General features: G+C 31.1%; 1 pseudogene; it reads right to left on the reverse strand.

Moving 5' to 3' along the window:
* On the reverse strand, positions 1 to 25,227 carry LOC113787017 (glucan endo-1,3-beta-glucosidase-like; annotated as a pseudogene).

Here is a 25,227-nt window from a genome sequence, read left to right on the forward strand (position 1 = left end):
CTAGGAATGCAAGTAACATAGAATTAGTAAAATTAAATTATTATAGTAAGCTTGTGCGTTTTCAACTGTTGCAGCAACACCACCTTCAGAAGGCCATCCACTTTCTGATACAACAACTTCCAAATCAGCACCACCAACTTTCTCAAGAGCTGAATAAAGAGCTCCTAATGGTGCATCAAATAAATTTGTATATTTATATTCCCCATCATTCACTTGAACTGTTGGTGAATTAAATAAGGCAAATGAGAGTTCAATTTCTTTTGGGGCACTTATGTATCTAAAATAAGTGTATCCATTAGCAAGAAGTAGTGCATTGTAACACTCCAAATTTTATAATAAACTATTTTATTAATTAAATAGGATTTTAAATAATTAATTTGATATTAAAATTATTTTATAATATATGTTGATAGATTTTGGGATAATTTTCGTTATATAGGTGCTTTCTATGATGTGCTAGTTTTATAAATATTAGATTAAATGTGCGATATAAATAATAAATATTATATTTTATTAGCTGATATATTTATTTTTTTAAAATAATAGTATTTTAGTGTAATATGTTAAAGAAAAATATTTTATGTGATTTTACGTGTATATATGTGTACCCAATTAAGGTAATATTTTTCTGTGCGCTTGACTGATGTTAAGTATGCACGTAGTTATATTTCAGTAATTTATTAACTATTTTCTATTTTTAGTTATTTTTGTATAAATAATTATCTTCAGATATAATTGATATTGTGTTTGATTTCCTTTATTTTTAAATACTTGTTATGTCATTGTGATTTTATATATATTTATTAATATTTAGTAATTAATATAAAATGTTGATGTTATATTTATTTATTTTATAATTTCGACTATTCTCAAATGATGGTAATATTTTAATTTGAGTATTTGGAAAAATAAGTATTATTATAGGGATTATTTTAAATATTAGGGTTTTGAAATATTAGTAATGCGTTGGTAATTAAATTATGTTTTAAAAAAAAGTGTTAAAAAAATAGTTTTGATAATTGTTTGTTTTATTTAAAAAAATAAAAATAAATAGAAGAAAGAACTAAAATTTTGTTTAATGGATTAGACACATATTTAAGATTAAAATCTAATAAATAATGAAAAAAATATTAATTGAAAATAAAAAGAATGAAGGACATGAGAAAGAGAGAGTAACCTGGACACAAAATAGGGCAGCCGCACATTGAGAGAAATAAAAGAAAATTGATATCGTTCAACGATGACTGTCCCAGAAAAGTTTATCCGTTTTTGACCAAATTTCCGTATGTTGTTTTACTCAATTAGCTATTCAATTAAAAATAATTTTTCAGATTTTTAACAATCTTAATTTCTCGCTAAAATACCCGATTTCTCCAATTACATAATTTGTTATTTTGCACCGTTCTTCTTCACCGTAAGTCCGATTTGAGTGAGACCAACACCAAAATGATGATGTGAAAAGTGGCTATATTATCCATTTATTGGTTTTTTGACTTATGGTAATTTTCCTTGACCGAATTTAGAAATTTAATTTTTAGAGTATTTTCTCATAATTTATTTTTGACATTTACCCATAAACTATCGAGTTATATCGATTGAAGGACAAAAAGTAAAAGAACAAAGATTGTTTGCTCGTGGAAGCGTACTCGTGTGTGAAAGCGTTGAAATAAGGTAAGGGGTGAGAGAACGTTTGAATTCATGAGTATAATATATTGTGAGATGAACGGGAAAACCATATTTCCCAACGATTCATCCGGGGCTAGCTACGTATGGCAGTAGCCCTTTGAGAGATAAATTGATTAATGTGATATATGAGAACTGTGAGATTAAAATGAAAAATAGAAACGTTGATATTTGTGATTGATTTAATTTTCGACACTTATGTGGTAGTTGATATTTGTCATTATTGTGATGTTGGATTTTGAATGAAATTATGTGGATTTGTTTGATTAGACGAATTTATGTGATATGATAATAAAAGATGGATGCATGGTATGATATTTGTTTACGTGATGATTTTTGATTAATCATAGTGATGTTATAAAATTGTGATGAGTATATATGATGATCATGATTATGTATGACTAATGATATTGTAAAAGTGTGATGAGAATATTGAAGAACCCCATACTTGATGAGATATAGATGATTCCTAAAGAAGATGCTCTTAATGGAGTAGTCTAAGCTAACGAGGGGAGAAAATAAATATTCATAATTTGTGAAGCGGAGATTATTTTGTCATCGTATAGGTAGGATCTGACAAGCCTAGTGATTCTGAGGAAGTACAACTAAATGAGTCTGATCGTGGCGGTCTGTAGTTGAGCCTTGGAGGTATTTGGATAAGGAATTCCTAGGGGTCAATTTGAATATGTGTATATGTGTCTCGAGATGAGTAAATGGGATCTATGAGGACAGGGCCAATTTGAATTGTCCGTCCACCGAGATGGTGGCGTAGTATCAAGCCTCCTAACCAAGTACTTTAGAGTTAGAATGAAACCACGTTGTGAAGTTGAGTCTAAGCTCATGCATATCATTGCATTTTATTGTGATTATTTTGTTGTGATTAATATGTATCATGTGTGGTGATAATTTCTCTTAGACGATTTGATGTTATAGTGAAATTCATTGATTTTTCTTGAGTGATTTTGACTGTTTAATATGATATTTTCTTAAGGAATGTTTGTGTAATGATGCGGTTCTATTATGATTATTTGCGTGTTCTTCTTACTTGTATTATACTATCATCATGATTTTGAAACTCACCTCCTTTGTATTTTATGTTTGACTGACTTGACCCTGCGTTTGCAGAATCGCAGTTATTACAGGTTAATAAGTCTTAAAAATCAAGTTTGAGAGAAACTCCTCTCAGATATGTGATACCGGGAATGAGAGTTGTAAATTTTATTTTTCTTATTTAATTTGAAACGACTTTTGTATAAAAACCTTATAAGTACTAGTAAGTTTTTAGAATTAAATTAAGTAATTATACTTAAATCAAGATTATTGAGATTGCACTATTTTATTAAAGAAAAAAAGTTTAAAGTAGTCCTCTTAAATTTTGACAAATGTGATATTCTAAATAATCCACATAAGTTTTTTTACTTTGGAAGAGTTTTAATTTACCTGTTGAAAATTTTATAGAAATATGATATAAATTATTATATATATTATTTGGGGATTTAGGGTGTCACATGCATCATTCTGCAAAAGAAATTGAACTATTGAAGACATTTATGAATTTGAAGAACTACTAAATGCTCCGGTTGATGGAGGATATGAGCTTCCTAACAAATCCAATTGTATATCTATTGACACTTTAATTTTATTTTGTATGTTGGTAGATGTTAGTACTGCATTAATGGTTTGCATTGTTTGGAGAACAAATTGTGATGTTGGATCATTAGAATTTATTTCATTACCAACAACAATGTATTTAAATTTGACATCTTTTGAATATTTTAGTATATAGTTTTGGATCCAATAAGAAGCTGATGAAACACGAGTGGTAATTGTTTGAATATTTTCATTAGGGACTCCAATGACAAATTCTATGTTGGAACCTCTTTAAGGCTTGTAAAGTTGCTTCATCGCGGTCATAAATTCTCATTCTTTTAATGCCATTTGATTTGAAAAGATCTATAACTTCGTTAGCTTGAGGCAAGTTATCTCCCACTCTTCCATAACAAACTCCTATTGATTGTGTTGCTGCATAGATTATAACAATAACATGAGTTAAATTTTTTGTGATCTAGCTATATCTTTATAAAATTTATAATGTTTTTCTAAACATTGTAACTTTTTGGTTAAATATATTTATGATCTTTAAACATTAGAACTATTTATATTTGAACAAATTTTAAATTTATTTTTAACCCCGTTTTTTTTATTTGTCTATTTTTAACCCCCTTTATTAATTAATTATGTGTTTATTAGATGGTCGTCTGAATGTAACATTCAATAATGTATTTGGTGTTATGTTAGCATTTAATGTTGTTGAAAACTTCAACATTATTTTAGCCATTTGGGCACAGGCACCTAACCAAATATCAAGAGTACCAAAGAATTTAAAAAAATTAATTAAAGAATAACTAAATTTGGTTAGTTTTATATGGTATATAATAATATATTTTGATGTATGCAAATAAAAAAATTAAAAAAAAAAACTAAAATTCAATGGTTTAAAAGGTCATAAATATATGGTAATTTCATATTTAGAGATATAACAACAAGATAACAAATTTATAGAAGCATAAATTGTTCTTGTAAACAAAAATCATAACTTGTTCATTATATATATATATATATATATATATATAACTCTTAAATTAATTTAATTTAAATAAATTCAAAAACTACATGCTTTTAGTGCTTAGTATGAGATCACAACAAAACATATATTGTTAGTATTCATTATGGATTTGACTTAACTTTGTTTTATAGTGACCAATATTAAAAACTTACTTGAAGGAAACCCAATTAAAATACAGTTGAGAGAGACCATAACACAAATCAAGATCAAACACTTACTTACCTGTTCCCGTTGTCTCCAATCCAATAAGAAGAAAACCATAACTATGTTTATTAAAATTAATCCCTCTCTACATATACACATCGTGCTCGTACTCCATTGTAAATTTCCTAATTGAACATAATACGGTTAGACAAATCTTCTAAATTTATTTTATTAATCCGACTACATCTAAATAAGTGTATTCTATAAATTAATTCATGTGCAATTTTTTTTAACTCAAATTCAATCTTGGATACGAAAAAAAATATTACCGTCCGAAATATATATATATATATAGAAGAACCCGATATAAATTATTTACTACCTTCATTCATAAGAGAGGCTCATGCCTTCGTTTAAAATTTTATTGGTTTTACAAAAATAATGAAATAATATTAAATTTTTATGGTAAAGTAAAATAAAAATTAAAAATTAAGCGTGAGAGTTAGGGAGAAATAAATAGTTTTTTAAATGAGTCTTAGGAATAACTCTATATATAATTATATTTCAAAAAAACTCATTTATTGTTATTAAATTTATTTAATGGGAAAGGTAAAAAGATGAAGAGAGGGAGAGTGCCGATAATTACACCATCTCTATAAAAACTGATTTTTTACACCACAATGACATTGCTTAAAAAGGATGTCGATTATGGGGGGAATGACTCCTCATTGTGGATGACCTTAGAGGAACGAGGAACAAGCCATGAACAATGTTTGGTTTGGTTTATACAAGATTTGGGTCAATAAAACAATTTTTAACAATAAAGGGGTAGTGGCGGAACAACTGATTCACAAGGTACAGTGCTACTGTAATACTGCCATGATGATAACAAGATCAAGAAAAATACAGTGTAGGGGCTGCATGTGTAGAATAACACGGTTGTGCAACAACATAGGGACAGTGACACAAATGTCTCCTATGCAACCCTAGCTCAACATCATATGGGGGTAGAACACCAAATATGGTATGGAGATGCATTGTATGATTGTCAGGTTTACTTCGAACGTATTGTGGTACAACTTTTTGTCAGGTGGCGAAGCTCAAGAAGGTTGGTTGGTTCTTGTTGTGGTCAAAATAATGTTAATGAGATTAAAACGCCATAAAAAACACCTTTTTTGAGGATATGTAAAAGGGATTTCCCATCAATGAAGAGCTTGTAAAGAATGTCTACAAAAGAATGTAATGCAATGTTGCTAGTGTGACACCGTAAACTTTAAAATAACATATATAATAGTTTATACTAAATATTTTTGAAGAAAATTCGCAGTTGATAAATAAAAACCCTTTAGAGAAAAAAGAAATTTTACAAATTTTTACGATATCACATTTCTTAAAATTCAAAAGGAACACTTTAAATTTTTTTCCTTCTATAAACAAAACAATCTCCATAAACGGAGAAGTCGGGTATTTTAGAAAGAAATTGAGATGGTTAAAAATATAAGAAATGGGGTTTACTTGACTAACTAAATGAGTGAAACAACAAACTGAAATTTGAACAAAATTGGTGGAAGTTTTCTGGAACAGTTAGCGATCACCTAGTGCCAAAAAGAAGAGATATATAATTAATGTTGGAAAAAAGACGCAATATATCCAAGAATGTTGGAATGAAGATATTATTTTCTAATATTAGAGGCTGGGTAGAGGTGGCAAAAAGAAAGGAGATGAGAAAGTTGATTTTAATAAATAAACCAGAAATTTTGTATATTCAAGAAAGAAAGACCGAAATGGTGGATCATATATTATGTGAAAGGTTGTGGGATGGTACAAACGTGAGGTTATCTTGGTCTTCTTCGATGGGCTACTTACTTTATGGGCAACAATTTATGGGAGGCTGAATATACTAGGAATATTAATCATGTGTTGATTATCTTAGCGCAAAAGTGATTTTAACTACAATCTTCTAATTGATGTTTTGATGATAGTAAAAATAATAAGAACAATTATTTCCAAGCTATATTTGTTAGTGTGCATATTAAGTTAAAAGAAAATAATTATATAAATTATTATCTATTTTAAGATAGCATATTTTATGAGTAAGTTAGATATAATAATCTAAGTGTTAATTAACATGAAGAATATTGTTACCTAATGCACGAATAATTATGTTTACTAATAGAGAAACTCAATTATATGTTCATGAGAGACATTGCAATGAGGTCTGATCATTCATATCCAAGTCAAAAACAAAGGATATATAAGTCAACGAATGGTCATCTGATCACAAAAGAAAAGAGCACAAATACGATCTTCTGGCTCTAACACAATTCTACTATGAGTCAAGACTTTTGTTGATCATAAAATTTCAAGAACAACAGTAATATATGAATCAAGCCTCTGAGAAAGTCAACACTCTAATAAAAGTCAAATCCTCTTATGAAGAAAATTATTTTGGAAATTCTATGAAACATTGTTTCCTTCTATACAACTATCATCTACAAAAGTCAATGCATCTGGTCAAGCAACGGTATGCAACGATTTCCCGTAGAGATGCAAGCAAGTGTCTGACTCAATTGCCTTTGATGAATACAAGCAATCTCATATTGTTACAATGATCCCTAACAAATAGGGTTTAGTTACTCATGACAGAGATAGAAAAGATAGAGATTAGAGAAGAATTACAAGAAAGATTCATGAACGATTCTTAATGAAATTGTTTCAGTGGTGTTAGAAACGACCGTCTTTGAGTTTCTATGCTAGGGCACAAGTCTCCCAACTTCCCAATAGTAAAAAAGATCCGTAAAATGTGAGAAAAACGAGTTTTAATGTGTTCTACTTCGCGTTGCGCGCTTGAGGCATGAATGAACAGTAACATCAACGTGAAATGCGCTTGGAGCGTGAAACATCTTCTATCTAGAGTTTAGTGCATGCTTACCCTATTTTGAGTTTGAATTTGGTTTTGGTGTCTTCATGAAAGGTTTAGCTATGGAACATAGCTGTCATTTGCTTTTGGGTTGACTCCAATTGAACATTTAAAACTCCAGATATGGCTGAAATACCCAACATAGGTCATGTTGATTTATCACCAAAATTCAGCACTGCATTAAAACAAAGTAACAACACAAAACTCCAAAAAACCTCTACTTAATCAACCAAATAAGAACATAAATATTTCATTAAAGCAAAGAAATAAAATTACCAAAATATATCAAATAACTCCTTAAATTAACTAAGGAATAAAATATAAATAAGACTAAAAACAATGAAAAATATGCATATGATGAAGAGTCTTCAACCTCTAAAGAAAGTCAACACCTTTGAAAAATTCAACATTATGACAAAAGTCAACGCCTGTAAAGAAGTCAAAGTTATGATGAGAGTTAATGATCTAATAACAGTCAATCCTCTGGAAAGTCAAGTTATGTGCATCATCTAATAATGATCCAGAATCTGCACGCTCTGATAGTTTGTAAGACAATGCTATAATAATCATATCTTCTGATCCCGTACCCTTTACCTCTTCAGTTTCATAAAACTTACGAGGACTGATTTCTTGGATTGTGATTTGACTTAAGCTTCACAAATAAATTTATCTTCAACAATTCATTGTTGAAATCCATGAAGATATAGATTGTCTTTTTGCTATGAAGTACAAAGGCCATACCCTAAATACTCATAAAAGGACATGTTTCCGTACTTGAACATATAATGACAAAAAATAACCAACATGCAACATAAACATGCATATTATAATGGCAAGATTATTAGACCTTGGAGGTATTCGGGTGGAGATTCCTAGATGACTTCGATGTAGCACTTCAAATGTCGGGAGCTACCATGCAACACACGTTTACCTCGACTGTCGCGTATACGTGTCTCTGGTTGAGTTGAGGGGATCTATAAGAACAAGGTCAATTTGAATTGTCTGTCCACCAGGATGGTGGCATAGTATCAAGCCTCATAACCAATAACTTCAGAGTTAGAATGGTACCACATTATGAAGTAGAGTCTAAGCTCATGCATAGCATTGCATTTCCTTGTGATTGTTTTGTTGTGATTGATATGTTTCAAAAGTAATAATAGTTTCTCTAAGATGATTTGATGCATAATAATGAGATAATTATTTTACTTGAGTGAATTTGATGTTATAATATGGTACTATTTTCTTAAATAATTTGATATATTGTAAATGTGATTATGATACAGTCTATTATGATTGTTTGCGTGTTCTTCTTACTTATATTATACAATTAAAATGATTTTTAAACTTGTTTCCTTCTTTGTTTGTGTTTGATTGGCTTGGTCCTGCATTTGCGAAATCGTTGTTATTACAGGTTGATGAGTCTTAAAGTTCAAGAGAAGCCCCGCTCTGATAGATGATAACGGGAATGTGAGTCATAAGTTGTATTTTTATTTATTTAATTAGGAACAAATTTTTGTATGAAAATCTTATTAGTACTAGTAAACTTTTGGAATTAAGAAATTTGAGTTAAATCAAGTTTATGGAGATTGCATTATTTTATAAGAGGAAAAAGCTTAAAGTGTTCCTTTTGAATTTTGAGAAATATGATATCCTAAATTAGTTATAAAAGTTTTATTTCCTTGAAACAGATTTTCTTTATCCTCTGCGAATTATAGTTGAAAAAATTCTTGTATAAATTATATATTATTTTGGGGTTTAAGGTGTCATATAACCATGATAAATTACTTGTGTCACTTTATTCCTGTATTCCATAGATTTTTTATTGCTTCTACTCCAAGTAAATCATCAAGTTTTAACCAATTTAATCAAATAATGAAAAAATTGTCAACTTAATCAAATACAATTCAACCCATCTTCTCGTGTTTGCACCTTTATTTATTAGTTAGTGAAAACCTAAACTATGTATTAAGCCAATGTGATACCTTTTGCCATTGCTTCCTTATTGCATCAAGTTCTTGTTACCTTTGGTTCTGGTTTCCTCTAGTTTTGGTTGCCTCTGGTTTTGGTTGCCTCAGGTTCTAATTGCCTCATGTTCCTTGTTGCCTCTAGTTTTGCTTGCCTCTGGCTCTAGTTGCCTCTAATTTTGTGTGAAGTGAATATACAAAACCTAAAATACAGCTAAATCTAAACTAATCTAGACATATCATTTCATTAATTAGATATAAAGGTAAGGTTTATATTTGTCTTAATGAAATCATATATGTCTTCTATAACACCCCAAATTTTATAATATACTATTTTATCAATTGAATAGGATTTTATATATTTAACTTGGTGTTAAAATTATCTTAGAATATATGTTGATTAGTATTATGATTAATTTTCTTTATAGGTGTGCTTTCTATGATGTGCTAATTTTGTACATATTTGACTAAATAAATGATATAAATAATAAATATTATATTTTATGATTTTATATATTTTTCCAAAAATAATAGTATTTTAGCGTGAGTGTTTTAGAAAATAAGATTTCAGGTGATTTTATGTGTATATGTGCATTGATAATTGTTGACACCTAATTTTTTCCGATTTTTAATTTTTATTAAAAAAGGAAATAATAATAATAATAATAAATATATAAATATATGTGAAAAAATATAAAAATAAAAATAAATAATTAGGGATATATGCTTTTAACAATCACAAGTGTTTTCGGTTCTTGTTTGCCTTAATTCTTGTTTAGACTATTTTCTAAAATATAAAAAAAAATAAGAAAAAAAAATAAAGGAAACTGAAAAGAAATTAATTGATGGTCATAAAAATCGATGCAAAGATGATCAAAATAAATGATAAAAACCGAAAAGAAATTGATTGATGGTCATAAAAATCAGCATAATGGTGATCAATTGAATAGAAAAGAAAACCGAAGAAATGAATCAATGGCAATAAGAATCGGTATAAGTGTGGCAAATTAAAAGAAAAGAAACTGAAAAAAATAGATTAATGGTAATCAATTGACAATTAGTCTTTTATCTTTTGAAATCTATACCCAAAAGTCTATAAATAGTCTGCCACAAGAAGACAAAGGGAGCACAATTGGAAACACAAATTGAGAGCACAAAAAAAATAGAGATTAATTAAAAAAAGAGAAGAAGATAATCTGATCTTGAAATAATCAGTCTAATAAGGTATCATTTTCTTATTCTTTTCTCTATTCTGTTTATTAGTATTTTTTGTTTTTTAAATATATATATATTGTTTCTCTTTCTATTTTTTTTTTTTTTTGTATATGTTAAGCTTTCATTTTATTTTTTAAATCGTTTAATCCTAAAATTATTTTCTTTGCAATATAAAATAATTAAAAAAATGTAACTAATTGATGTCTATAGATCAAGAAAACAAATTTCGTCATATTGTAATGTAATAGAAAATTCACAATACGTCTTTATCAAATAAACAAAATTATAACAGATAAATGTTTTTACCCTTAAGATTAGAATTAATGGTTGTCGCTGCCGGATGAAATTCATCCTCGCTCGCTGCACCATATTATTCACTTTCAATCATTAGTGGTTTTGTGTCGCGCAGATCCGACTACGTACGAGCAAATCATTTAACAGATTATTTCACCCTCGTGTCCATCTGTCTCGTTCACATACCGCCACGTTACGTTTTTTGTTTAAACTAATTTTTTTTCTCTTTACTTTAAAACAGACAAATATTATTATTATTATATTTATCATTATTATTATTATTACATTTTTATTTTTATTTTTTAATACATATATAAAAAAATAATAATAATAAAATCGGTCAACACACGAATATTTTCTACCTAAGAACTACGTGTGTTTTGATTTCCCTATTGCCCCTGGTGATACGTAGGAGCAAGGTCTTCCCCTTGTCAAACCAAATTAATAAAACAAATATTTTTTTCTTCTTTCATTAATGTAAATAATTTAATTTTTTATTATTCCTTTTTGGGGTAAAAATAAATAAATAAATAGTTTGTATATAATTAATTATAGGGTAACCGTTTTAACGGACGTTGTAGGGTGATAATACTTCCCTACTCGTAATTGACTCCCCCGAATCCAAATTTTTGGTTCAAAATTATTATTTTAGGTTTTATTCAATTTTTTCTTTAATAAAAATAAAATTGGTGGTGACTCCTTTCGCGGACAAACCCTCGATACTTGAAATCATGGGGATCCTTCATGAAAAAAAACTATCACGAAAAACTCATGTGTTACCCATTGATTTCATAAGTCTAACGATTATCACCTTTTAGTCTACTTTTTGGTTATACTCTATCCAAAGTCACTTGTCCACAAGATTTGAACCTGATGCTAATTAGATTCATATTTATCATACACCCCCTACTTCTGAGTCATGAATGTAAGACCCTTAATTTTAAATCCTAAATTATACAATTTTAGGATACTTGGTGTTGAAGTTCTTAGGCTTTTAGTCCAGTTTTTGGTAATTAGGGGGTTAAATGCCAAAAATATATTTTTGGAAATTGGATTAAAATTATTTGTCGAAGAATAATTTATTTACGTTATGAAGAATTGGACACCAGAGAGTTTTGTTAAAAATATCACTTGTCGCTGAAAATTTTATCTGTCAATTGAGTTGCGATGATAGTAGATATTTTTATCAAAATGGTTTGAGAAGTGATGATTTTCAAAAATATATAGATATTTAGGTATTTATTGGTTTAGGTTTAATTATTATATATATTATATATTATTATTATTAGTAATATATATATATATATATATATATATGTTATTATATGTAATGTATATATATGTAAACAGGAGGAAAGGAAACAGAGAAAACAGAAGCGTTTTCCTCCTTGCCTCGCGAGTTCGCCCTTTTTCTTCCTTCTTGCTTCTCCTTGCTTTTTCTTTATTTTGCTTCGAGAAAAGAAAGCCAATGCTTAGTGGGTGAGAAAGAAAAGAATTTCTCAGCTTCATTCTTCCTCTTTGATTCGAGAACGAAGAAAAACGGTGTTAAGGGTTTTCAAAACCGTTAAACGCAAACCTCCCCGTTTCATCTAGATCTAAGCTTCGTTTCGCAAAGAGATAGAAGGGAAAGTTGTTCACTACCACGCTACGGTGCTAGGGAACCAACTTTGGAAGCGACGTTGCGAGCGGAGATTTTACCGGATTTACTCGCGGTACCGTAATCGCACGTTAAAGCTAACATAAAGGTAAGGGTTCCTTCCAAACTTCTAGTTTGCATTTAGGGACTTATTTGTGGTTGTGTGGAGAAGAATTTTGTTAGGCTTAAGGTGTTGATTTGGGGAAAATGAATTTAACGCTTTATGGGTAAAATCTTAGAGTTAGGTTTTGGTAATATTGATGAATGTTTCGCGGAAAATGAATTTAACCCATTGGTGTTTGAATTTGAGTAAATGAAGTTTGACTTGTTCATAATTCATGCTTATGAAATTTGATATGTGTATGGTTGGATTTTGTGGAGAAATGAATTGATGTGTTTTGGTGTGAATCGTGGATTGAATTTGATAATATGTTTGAGTTTGTTTTGTGTGGAATTTGAAAACCATTAGAGTTAAACGAGTATTAAGAATGGGGAATCTCTTAATGTCTTGTTTACTTAATGTTTGTTTTGAAAATCGTTTAAGTTAAACGAGTATTAAGAATGGGGAATCTCTTAATGTCTTGGTTACTTAATGTTTGTTGTGAAAATCGTTTAAGTTAAGCGAGTATTAAGAATGGGGAATCTCTTAATGTCTTGGTTACTTAATGTTTGTTGTGAAAATCGTTTAAGTTAAATGAGTATTAAGAATGGGGAATCTCTTAATGTCTTGTTTACTTAATGTTTGTTGTGAAAATCGTTTAAGTTAAATGAGTATTAAAAATGGGGAATCTTTTAATATCTACATTTGCTTAACGATTGTCGTGGATGGAGTCAGTGTATGCTCATGCATTTTCATTCTTTTTGTAAATCGTGCAGACCCGTGATAGGTGGCACCTTGATAAATAGTACTTTGGCCTATGATAGGCGGTACATTTATGATTTACGTTTTTGGTAAACCGTGCAGGCCCGTGATAGGTGGCACCTTGATAAACGGTACAGGCCCGTGATAGGCAGTATGTTTATGGTTTACGCTTTTTTGTAAATTGTGCAGACCCGTGATAGGTGGTACCTTGGTAAATAGTACTTTGGCCTGTGATAGGCGGTACATTTACAATTTACGTTCTTTTTAGTAAACCGTGCAGACCCGTGATAGGTGGCACCTCGGTAAACGGTACGGGCCCGTGATAGGCAGTACGTTTATGGTTTACGCTTTTTAGTAAATCGTGTAGACCCATGATAGGTGGCACCTCGGTAATTGGTACTTTGGCCTCCAATAGGCGGTACAATTATGATTTACGGCCCTTCGAGGAGGGTTTTGGTTTGGAATTCCGAGTCCATGCATTTTGGCATATACACATTGCATTAGGATGCTTGACACACGAGTCGTGTTTGATTCAAGTGTATGATTGAGTGTTTGAACTTGAGATGTCATTGTGATTGTGATGTAAGTGAAATTGATTGTAAAAATGTTTCGAAACTCAAGTTGTCGTGGTGATTGTGTGGTAATTGCTAAGTGTTATGTTTTGGTGTTGTGTGTGAATGTGATTGAGTTAGTTTATGTAGTTTTAAGAAAAACATGCAGGGAAATTGATTCCCAAATCGATTCTTTTAAAAGCTATTCCTCAAAAACGATTTGGCAATCGATTGGCTTCATTACAGGAGCTCAACCATTTTGACAAAATCGATTGGCTTTAACACATGGGCTCAGTTATTCATTCAATCGATTTCCCAATCGATTGAATTAAGCCCACAGTACAGTTTTCACGAAAGACCCTCAGGAAATCGATTTCCCAATCGATTGGATTTAACACAGGGGCTCAGTTATTCATTCAATCGATTGATTTAAGCCCAGAGTTTAGTTTTCACTAAAACCCTTCATCCAAATCGATTTCCCAATCGATTGGCTTAGTGGAAATTCTTATTTTGAGTTAGATGATCGATTGCTCAATTGGTTCATCAATGGATTGGCCAGTTGTTTATTACTTGATTGATTTAAGACTTATTTTGACTTCATTTTCTTTTGGCAAGTATTATATGAACTTTTAGCATATGGAAAATCCTTTTAAGGTGCATGTTTAGTGGAAAGGTTATTTTGTGCATTCAAAAACTTAAATGTTATGTGTTAATTGTTAATTTCGGTTGGTGACCCTTTACAACTATTGTGGAAATCTGGGCTTTGCCCTCAGATGAGAGTCAGGACAATCCTACCGGTTCGTACCATGTGGATGGGAATGTAGACGGGAACGCCTGACTGGAGCTATGTTAGGAGGATCTTACGGGGCGCGTGGAGATCACTCAGGGTGTATAGTTTTTTTAGTAGAATGATCAGATTAGGTTGACATAGAGGGAACATATGTCTTTATTTTGGATTGTGTTTATTTTAATGTGGAAGACTGTACCTATACTAATATTGTATGTTTGACATTTTATTATGATGGGTCCCATGTACCACTTTTTGAAGTGTAAATACTTTGGATTCGTATTTCAAAAACTATTCCGCTGCTTGTAAATTCTGTTGACTTATTTGTCGTTGTGTTACGACTTCAATATTTATCCAAAGGTATTTTATTTAATTATTCTTTGTTTTCATGAATTTGTTTTGAAAAAAAAAAATACACTCGCGCTGTTAAAAATCGGGGTGTTACAATGAACATACTTCATTGGTTTTCACCACAAGTAAATCTCTAGAAGTTGGGTCGTCTATGTTGAACTTTCATCACTACCGATTATTATTTGATGTCATCAATCTAAAATATGGCAAACCTTGTATGAATTTTTCATGACTATTGAAGAAAAACATTGGTTAAACACTACTTTGAAGACCTTGACTATGTTCTCCCATATATATACAAGAGAAAAGGTCAACAATAAAAATATTATCAAGTCTCCCCATGATCGTTAATGTTATTTAATTTGATCCTAAAACATTGATCATATTGATGAGCCTCAATATTTTGAATATGATTATTATTTGATGTCATCAATCTAAAATATGGCAAACCTTGTATGAATTTTTCATGACTATTGAAGAAAAACATTGGTTAAACACTACTTTGAAGACCTTGACTATGTTCTCCCATATATATACAAGAGAAAAGGTCAACAATAAAAATATTATCAAGTCTCCCCATGATCGTTAATGTTATTTAATTTGATCCTAAAACATTGATCATATTGATGTGCCTCAATATTTTGAATATCAATAAATGCATTTTGTATTGTTTTCTTTTCCATCCTCACCCATTTTATATTTCATAATCTCTTACCAAACATTATTCTTCTTTCTTTTCTTTAAACCATATACCAAACATATTTGGAAGTAGTCCATTCATAAATAAGTTTGCTAAAATCTCATACATAATTTCAATCATGCTATAAATTCCACTGAATGTGAGAACAATATAAATAAATCCACTATCTGGATGGACTCCGATATGCTGGGGCATGAAATTAACGTCACGTTAATCCCCCTAAACAAGTGATTTTATCTTAATCATAGTCTAAATATGTTTTGAATATGTCAGTCACATTGGGAATTTGAAGTTTGTGCCCTAGATATTCTAGCCGCCTACAAATCGAAAATGAAGATGTTGAACGTATATAAGGCTTGACTGTAGCTACTTTATCTTCAATATTCAAAGTAAGTCACGATGAAGAACAGTCACTCACAAGAATAAAATTCATGACTATCAAATGTATAAGAAAAGTATATGGAAAATTCTCGTGCCAAACATTACCTTGTAATTGTAGAATACCCTTCATGAGTATCAACCTATAATTGGGGCACCCCTTTGTTTCTTATTATATAGAATAAAGGCAGTGCGACCCACTCGAACAAAAACCCCCTTATCAAGAGTAACGACCTGTGTTGACCGATTGAATTCAATATAATAATAATAATAATAATAATAATAATAATAATAATAATAAATACCCGCTAGGTTGAAAACTTGAAAAAGGCGACCTGGGCAAAAATTAGGGTACAAAAAAAAAAAGAAAGAAAAAAAGCTCGTTAGGTTGAAAACCCGAAAGGGCAATCTAACCAAAAATTAAGGCCACAAAAAAATATAGAATGAAAGAAGATCACTTGTTTGAGAATCTAAAAAAGGGATGATCAAAGAATATAGCTTACATACACAAATCAAAGTCGAAGCTGAACATATTCTGAAAGATTGTAAATATAGATTGGAGCAAATCATATCTTCCAAAGTAGGTTAATAACATGATTGAAATTGTGACATGAGTTATTAGCACACTTATTTTATGAAAAACTACTAACAAAATGGGCCATTTACCCATTAGATCACCTTATCTTCTTTTCTTTCTATGAATCTTTTTTTTTTTTTTTTGTACCATAGATTTTCTCATTAAATATCATTGTCTGAACCTTCCTTCACTACTTTCTTGTGTTATAAATTTTTTTTTTTCTTCAAAATGCATTTTTATGATAATCATATGTGGGGGCATATATTATGTGAATGTCAAGAGGTCAATACTAGTATGATGTCTTTATAGGTAAGGCAAGGGCAATTAAAGAATAAGTTGATGATGTAAGAAAAAATCTCTTTAAAGATCAAAAGGACAATCACCACCATTTATTTGAAGTGGTGCGCATTTTTCATCCATGAATCAAGGATCATGTCCGTAAAGAGGTGAAAGAAATAAAAAAAATTAAAAAAAATTTGATTAAAAAGAAGATGAAAATGAAGGAAAATGTTCATTCATTAAATGCATTCATGACATTTTATATTTAGTGGTTAAATTTAAATTTGAGACACTAACCCACACCATATTATTTAAGAGACGGGATATTGACCCACATCCTCTGATTTAAGAGCAGGGATGACTGACCCTCATCCTCTGTTTTAAGAGCTTGGTTGACTAGCCTTCAACATTTGATTTAAGAGCTAGGCCGCCCCCACAAAATTTTAGTTGATATATTTGTTGATGAATTATGAATCCTATAGGAAGCTATTACGGAAAATACTAAATGAAGTCCACATCACTTGTGACAAATGTGGAGGCATCGTAAATAACATTACTACTAACAGTCACCTAACCTTCATAGATGCCGAATTGCCCGCGAAGAAAGAGGCCATAACAAAGCGTTGCACATTTCAGTAATGGGCCTCAATCATAAGATATCAAGAGTCCTTGTTAAAGATTTTGATGGGAGTCGTAGAGAAATGATGGGATAAATTGAACTCCCAATTCAAATAGGCCCGATCACTTTTGAAATCATGTTTCATTTGATGGATATTGTACCCGCCTATAGCTGCTTATTGAGGAGATCATGGATCCATTCTATCGATGTGTTGCCATCAACCCTACATCAAAAGCTAAAGTATATGGTATATGACCAACTGATAATTGTGTTAGAAGAGGAATATTCGTTGGTGAGTGAGTTTTCCACCACACCGTACGTTGAGATGATAGAGTAAGCTCTGGAGATCGCCCTCCAAACACTAGAAATTTGTGGACACTGTTTACGTTGAGACGACAACATAGAACCATATCTATAAAACACAACTATTATGGTGATTAGATTCATGTTAAGTAGAGGGCATCATCCATGACACAGTTTGGGAATAATGAAGAACAACTCAAATGACTGATAAAACTTCATGAGAATAGAGATAAATAGGGTTTAGATAACGAATCAACCAAAGCTGACAAGTAAAGATTGGCCAAACAAAAAAAAAGAAAAAAAAAAGGAAAGATAAACAAGATTCATATTGCAGTAGCTAGAGATGATCTTTCCATCGGTGATGCTAATTGGGTTCGTCCATACGATGGAAAAACAAAAATTAAGAATTGGGAGACAATCAAGTTGCCTATAGTATTCAATGCAATTCCCATTTTTGAGAATAATTCATTCGCATATGATTGTACTAAAATTATGCCACATAACTTTCACCATCTTACTAATCAGGCAAAAAAAGAAGGCAAGACATTATGTCCCATAAGGAATCAATAAAAGTGATTAATCGAAGGAAAGAAGAAAATAGAAAGGAAATTAAAGTCAACACTATCTTAAAGTAAGAAGTATATCATGAACTAATCAAAATTCTACACAAATAGAAAGATATTTTTGCCTCATCATATCAGGATATGTATGGATTGAATACTAGCATAGTGGAGCATAAATTTCCCTTAAAACCCGGTTTTTCTTCGGTCAAACAAGAATTAAGGAGAATAAAGCCCGATATGTCATTAAAAATCAGGGAAAATTTAAAAATAATTTGACATTGGGTTCCTCACTGTGGCAAATTATCCCCAATGGATAGCCAAAATTGTACTGGTGCTAGAAAAGGATGGCAAAGTTAGAATGTGTGTCGACTATAGGGACCTTAACAAAGCCAATCCTAAAGATGATTTCTCGTTACCTCACATCTATATTTTGGATGATAATATGGCTCACCATTCCCTTTTTCTCCTTTACGGAGGGTTGCTCAGGATATAATCAAATCAAGATGGCAGTCGAAGATATGAAGAAAAAAAAAAACAACTTTCATCACCCCTAAGGGAACATTGTGTTACAAGGTAAAGAATGTTGGGACAACCTACCAAAGAGTTGTGGTAACTTTATTCCATGACATGATACATAAAGAGATAGGATTTTATGTAGATGACATGATTGCTAAGTCACAAACAAAGGAAAAACATGTGATTGATATAAAGAAACTCTTTGAAATATTCCGAAAGTTCAAGCTAAAACTTAACTCCTTCAAATGCACTTTAGACGTATGGTTGGATAAATTGTTAGAATTTTTGGTTAGTCAGAAAAGAATAGAGGTCGATCCATATAAAGTTCGAACCATTTTGGAAATATCTCCGCAAAGTGCAGAGAGAGAGATTCACGATTTTCTTGGGAGACTAAATTATATTTCAAGATTTAAACTTTTACGAAAAAAATATCAAATGGTTGTGTAGAACGAAGATTGTAACATAAAAACATAAAAATAAAAATAAAAGTTATTCAGAAAATGGTTGTAACATACAAAGATTGGCATGAGATGTTGTCGTTTGCAGTACACGGGTATCGTACCTCGATATGCACTTCAATTGGGGCAACCCCTTTTTGCCTAGTATATGGGGTGGAGGTTGTGCTGCCCATTGAAGTAGAAATCCCCTTTGCTAAGCGTATTAATGAAAGTCAAACTAGAGGAATTAGAATGGATACACACCTGTTTCGATCAATTGAATTTAATTGAAGAAAAAAAGGTTGACGACCTTATGCCATGGACAATTATATCAGAAAAGACCAAAAAGAGCGTACGAGAAAAAATACGAGATGGAGACTTGATGATACAATGATCTTACCAATTCAAAAATATTATCGTGGAAAATGGACCCTTAACTATGAGGACCCATACGTCGTGAAAAAAGCTTTCTGAGGTAGGGCATTGATCCTCACGAATATGGATAGAAAAATTTAGTCCTCCCTATTAACTCAGATGTCGTAAAAAGTATCATATTTAGATAATGAGTACCCGCTAAGTTGAAAACCTGAAAGGGCAACTTGGGAGAAGAAGAAAAAAAAGAATATATATTCAAAAGGACATGATCAATAAAAATGGATCGAACTATAACACGAGAATAAAAGTTGTTTACAATACAAAGCAGACAACAACAATAATTCTTCTTAAAAAAAAGAGAAAGAAAGAAAAATAAAAAAGAGAAGAAGACGAAAGAGAGATCAAAGATATCAAGTCCAATAAAAAAATTGTATATGTTTTTATTCTCATTCATGATTTGAATGGTCGTGTCCAATAAAAATATTAATAAAAACCGACATATTCATTCATTCATTCATGAAATTTTGTAAAGCCGAGAAAACGACCCGCATGTTGAAGCTGGGAAAACGACTCGCACTCGAAGCCGAGAAAACGGCCCGCATGTTGAAGCCGGGAAAAGGACTCGCACCAGAAGCCGAGAAAACGACCCGCATGTTGAAGCCGGGAAAACGACTCGCACCCAGAACCCGAAAAAACGACCCGCATGTTGAAGCCGGGAAAACGACTCGCACCCGAAGCCGAGAAAACGACCCGCTTGTTGAAGCCGGGAAAACGACTCGCATCTGAAGCCGAGAAAACAACCCACATGTTGAAGCCGGGAAAACGACTCGCACCCAAAAGCCGAGAAAACGACCCGCATGTTGAAGCCGGGAAAACGACTCGCACCCGAAGCCGAGAAAACGACCCGCATGTTGAAGCCGACAAAACGTCTCGCACCCGAAGCTGAGAAAACGACCAGCATGTTGAAGCCGGGAAAACGACTCGCACCCGAAGCTGAGAAAACGACCCGCATGTTGAAGCCAGGAAAACGACTCGCACTTGTAGCCGAGAAAATGACCCGCATGTTGAAGTCGGGAAAACGATTCGCACCCGAAGCCGGGAAAATGACTCGCACCCAAAGCCGAGAAAATGACCTGCATGTTGAAGCCGGGAAAACGACTCGCACCCCGAAGCCGGGAAAACGAACCGCATGTTGAAGCCGGAAAACGACTTGCACCCGAAGCCGAGAAAATGATCCGCATGTTGAAGCCGGGAAAACGACTCGCACCCGAAGCCGAGAAAACGACCCGCATGTTGAAGCCAGGAAAATGACTCGAACCCGAAGCCGAGAAAAAGACCCGCATGTTGAAGCCGGAAAACGACGCGCACCCGAAGCTGAGAAAACGACCCGCATGTTGAAGTTGGGAAAACGACTCGCACCCGAAGTCGAGAAAATGACTCGCATCTTGAAGTCAGGAAAACGAAACGAATTCTTCTAAAAATTATTTTTCGGAAAAAATTAGAATTTGTTATCTTTACTTATGTTTACTTTGATTCTCAAGTAAATTCTAAGTAAAAAGGGGCAGCTGTGGACACCTAATTTTGTCCGATTTTTACTTTTTATTAAAAAAGGAAATAATAATAATAATAATAATAATAATAATAATAATAATAATAATAATAATAATAATAATAATAATAAATATATAAATATATGTGAAGAAATATAAAAATAAAAATAAATAATTAGGGATATAAGCTTTTAACAATCACAAGTGTTTTCGGTTCTTGTTTGCCTCTAATTCTTGTTCAGAAAATTTTCTAAAATAAAAAAAAAATAATAAGAAATAAAAATAAAGGAAAATGAAAAGAAATGAATTGATGGTCATAAAAATCGATGCAATGATGATCAAAATAAATGATAAAAACCGAAAAGAAATTGGTTGATGGTCATAAAAATGCGAATAATGGTGATCAATTGAATAGAAAAGAAAATCGAAGAAATGAATCAATGGCAATAAGAATCGGTACAATTGTGGCCAATTTAAAGAAAAGAAACCGAAAAAAAATAGATTAATGGTAATCAATTGACAATTATTCTTTTGTCTTTTGAAATCTATAACCAAAATTCTATAAATAGTCTGCCACAAGAAGACAAAGGGGAGCACAATCGGAAACACAAATTGAGAGCACAAAAAAAAAATAGAGAGATTAATTAGAAAAAGAGAAGAAGATAATCTGATCCTGAAATAATCAGTCTAGTAAGGTATCATTTTCTTATTCTTTTCTCTATTCTACTTATTAGTATTTTTTTTTAAATATATATATTGTTTCTCTTTCTATTTTTTTTTTGTTTATAAAAAATAAACTCATATGTTAAGCTTTCATTTTATTTTTTAAATCGTTTAATCCTAAATTGTTTTTTTGCAATATAAAATAATTTAAAAAAATGTAACTAATTGATGTCTATAGATTAAGAAAACAAATTTCTTCATATTGTAATGTAATAGGAAATTCATAATATGTCTTTATCAAATAAAAAAATTATAACAGATAAATATTTTTACCCTTAAGATTAGAATTAATGGTTGTTGCCGCGGGATGAAATTCATCCCCGCTCGCTGCACCATATTATTCACTTTTAATCGTTAGTGGCTTTGTGTCGCGCAGATCCGACAACGTACGAGCAAATCATTTAACAAATTATTTCACCCTCGTGTCCATCTGTCTCGTTCACATACCGCCACGTTACGTTTTTTCTTTAAATTAATTTTTTTTCTCTTTACTTTAAAACAGAAAAATATTATTATTATTATATTTATCATTATTATTATTATTATTACATTTTTATTTTTATTTTTTAATACATATATAAAAAAATAATAATAATAAAATCGGTCAACACACGAATATTTTCTACCTAAGAACTACGTGTGTTTTGATTTTCCTATTGCACCTGGGGATACGTAGCAGCAAGGTCTTCCCCTTGTCAAACCAAATTAATAAAACAAATATTTTTTTCTTCTTTCATTAAGGTAAATAATTTAATTTTTTATTATTCTTTTTGGGGTAAAAATAAATAAATAAATAGTTTGTATATAATTAATTATAGGGTAACCGTTTTAATGGACGTTGTAGGGTGATAATATTTCCCTACTCGTAATCGACTCCCAAATCCAAATTTTTGGTTCAAAAATATTCTTTTAGGTTTTATCCAATTTTTCCTTTAATAAAAATAAAATTGGTGGCGACTCCTTTTTCGCGGACAAACCGGACGCGACAATAATTGTTAAAATACTTTTTTGTGCATTTGACTAAATGATGAATGTACATACAATTTCTTGTGCATATAATTAATTAATTATATTTTAATTACATATAACTATTTCTTGTTTTAATTAGTTATTTTATAAATAATTATTTTGAATATATTGTGAATATTTTAGAGTATCGATTTTTACTATTGAAGTGTTTAAACTTGCTCTTAGTGTTAAAATGTCCTAAAATGCATATCTTAGTAAGTATAGTAATAATTTTGTATATGAGATTTTTTGTCATTATTTATATTTTTTAAATTACTTTAATTAATCCTTTTTGCGAAGTATTGGGTTTGAAATATTATTAATATTACACTTAATTTTTTTATGTGTATTCGTTATGATATGTTTATTATATAAATACTGATTTAGTGGCTAATATAAAATACTGATATTATATTTATTTATTTTTTCATTTTAAGTATTCTCAAAATATGAAAATGATAAAGAAATAAAATGGTGTTCAATGAGTTAGGTTTATATTAACCTATTATGTTAAAAAAAAAAAAAAAAAAATTAACCTAATATAAAAAGAGAAAGATAGGAGTGCGCTACAGTAGAAAGAATAGGGCAGCCGCATGGAAGATAGGAACATCCATAATAAAATAGAAAATTAATGTCGGTGTCGCATGACCGTCCAAAAAAATTTCCCTGATTTTATCCAAATTTCAGTAGATTGTTTCATTCATTTAGATAGTCAATTAAACTCACTTTCCCAGATTTTTAATCATTTCAACTTCTCTTTAAAATATCCGACTTCTCCGTTTATGGGATTTCTTATTTTGCATTGTTCTTCTTTACCGTAAGTCCAATTTGAGTGAAACCAACGCCAAAACGACCGTGTGAACAATGACTATATTATCTAATCATAAGTTTCCGATTTCGGGTAAGTATATTTGACTCAATTTCGAAATCTACCTTAATAGAGTTAGTTCTCATAATTTATTTTTTGACGTTTACCTTAAACTTTCGAGTTAGATCTATTGTAGGAGAAAGAGGCAAAGAACAAAGGCTATTTGCTGGTGGAATCGTATTCGTTTGTGAAAGCGTTGAAATAAGGTAAGGGGTAAGAGAGAGTTTAAATTCATGAGTATCATATATTGTGAGATGAACGGGAAAACTGTATTTTCCAATTATTCATTCGGAGCTCGCTACGTACAGCAGTAGCCCTTTGAGGGATAAATTAATTAATGTGAAAATATGGAAATTGTGAGATTAAAATATACAATAGAAATATTTGTATGGTGTGATTGATTTAATTTCTTTAAAAGTGTGGTATTTGATATTATTGTGATATTGGGTGTCAAATGAACTTTATGAATATGTTTGATTAGATGAGTTTATGTGATGTGATAATAAAAAAGATGGATGCATTGTGACAATTCTATGTGATGATGTATGATTAATTATAGTGATGCTATAAAATTGTGATAAGTATTTATGATGAAATATGATTAATGAGAGTAATATTGTGAATTTGTGATGGGAATATTGAAGTAATCCCATAATTGATGAAATAATAGCAATTCCAATTTGTGTTTGAGATGACGGTCTTAATGGAGTATCATAAGCCGACGAGTGGAGCAAATAAATATTGAGAATTTGTGAAGTGGAGATCATTTTGTCATCATATAGGTAGGGCCTAACAAGCATATTGATTCTAGGGAAGTACAACTGAATAAGCCTGATTGTGGATGTCTGCTATTGAGCCTTAAGGCAAGATTGTTAGATCTTGGAGGTATTCGGGTGGGGAGTTCCTAGGTGACTTGGAGGTAGCACTCCAAATGTCGGGAGATACCATGCAACACACGTTTATCTCGATTGTCGTGTATATGTGTCTCTGGTTGAGTTGAGGGGATTTATGAGGAGAAACTCATGCATAGCATTGCATTTTCTTGTGATTGTTTTGTTGTGATTAATATGTATCGTGTGCTATAATAATATCTCTTAGACGAATTAATGTTATATTGAAATTTATTGATTCTCCTTGAGTGATTTTGACTTTTTAATGTGATATTTTTCTTGAGAAATGTTTGTATAATGATACGGTTGTATTATGATTTTCTTCGTGTTCTTCTTACTTGTATTATACTATCAATATGATTTTGATACTCACCTCTTTCGATGTTTCTGTTTAGCTGGCTCTGCCAT

This window comes from Cicer arietinum, chromosome 6 (assembly GCF_000331145.2).
Source record: "Cicer arietinum cultivar CDC Frontier isolate Library 1 chromosome 6, Cicar.CDCFrontier_v2.0, whole genome shotgun sequence".
NCBI lineage: Eukaryota > Viridiplantae > Streptophyta > Magnoliopsida > Fabales > Fabaceae > Cicer > Cicer arietinum.